Below are 1,109 nucleotides of genomic sequence, written 5' to 3' on the forward strand. Positions count from 1 at the left end.
CTTAATCTATAAATTTTATAATTTTATGTTATACTTTTATTTTTTAATACAATTTAATAAAATTTAGGTTTAAATAATTTATAATTTGTTATCAATTTATTTGATAGTCTCATTTTTTTTTTTTTTACTTTTCATTTTATTTTTGAGACAGGATCTTACTCTGTCACCCAAGCTGGAGTGGAGTGGTGTGATCATGACTCACTGCAGCCTTGATTTCCTGGGCTCAAGTGATCCTCCCACCTCAGCCTCCCAAGTAGCTAAAAGGTTGTAAAACAAAAAAGCTAATTTCTGGGACTACTTGGGAGGCTGAGGTGGGAGAATCACTTAAGCCCAGGAAATGATAGCTGAGTGAGTGCTACCATGCCTAGCTGATTTTTTTTATTTTTATTAGACACAAGGCGTCACTTTGTTCCCCAGACTGGTCTTAAACTCCTGGCCTCAAGGGATCCTCCCACCTTAGCCTCCCAAAGTGCTGGGATTACAGGCAAGAGCCAATGCACTCAGCAATAATCTCATTTTTCAAGTCCATTATTGCCCCAAATCAGAATCCAGGTAACCTCCTCTAAATCTGGTGAACAAGCCATGTCCAGCATATATTTCTGGATTTACACTTTATTTACCTATAGTAAATAAAGATATTACCTATAGTAAATATCTACTCTATATTCCATAATATTGAGAAACACTGACTAACATTGACACTTTCTTCCTCTTTATCCTTTCTCTGGACTTTTTTTTCTTCAATAAGGAAAGATTAGGCAAAGAAAAGAGAAACCCAAATCATGCAGTGTGAATACATCCTAGCAAATGTGCTTAAAAGCTTATAGGGAAAAAGTTTCAAAGAAAATGTTTTTTTGAGTAGAGCTCAAAAAAAAATTTTTTTTTTAGTTGACCAGGCTGGTCTTCAACTCCTGGCCTCCAGTTATCTGCCCCACTCAGTCTCCCAAAGTGCTGGGATTACAGAGGTGAGCCACTGCATCTGGTCTCTCAAAATGTAGCTTTAAAAGCAAAAATTAAGTGGGGAAAGGATATGAACAGACATTTCTCAAAAGAAGACATTCATACAGCCAACAGACACATGAAAAAATGCTCATCATCACTCGCCATCA

The 1,109-nt window shown here is 36.5% G+C and overlaps 1 protein-coding gene across 1 annotated transcript in view; it reads right to left on the bottom strand.

The window, feature by feature from the left end:
• BUB1B (BUB1 mitotic checkpoint serine/threonine kinase B) overlaps positions 1-1,109 on the bottom strand; it is a 63,169-nt gene that overhangs the window by 13,985 nt on the left and 48,075 nt on the right. The gene's annotated exons all lie outside the window — the stretch shown is intronic.

Source organism: Colobus angolensis, unplaced genomic scaffold (genome assembly GCF_000951035.1).
Source record: "Colobus angolensis palliatus isolate OR3802 unplaced genomic scaffold, Cang.pa_1.0 Scaffold97, whole genome shotgun sequence".
Taxonomy (NCBI): domain Eukaryota; kingdom Metazoa; phylum Chordata; class Mammalia; order Primates; family Cercopithecidae; genus Colobus; species Colobus angolensis.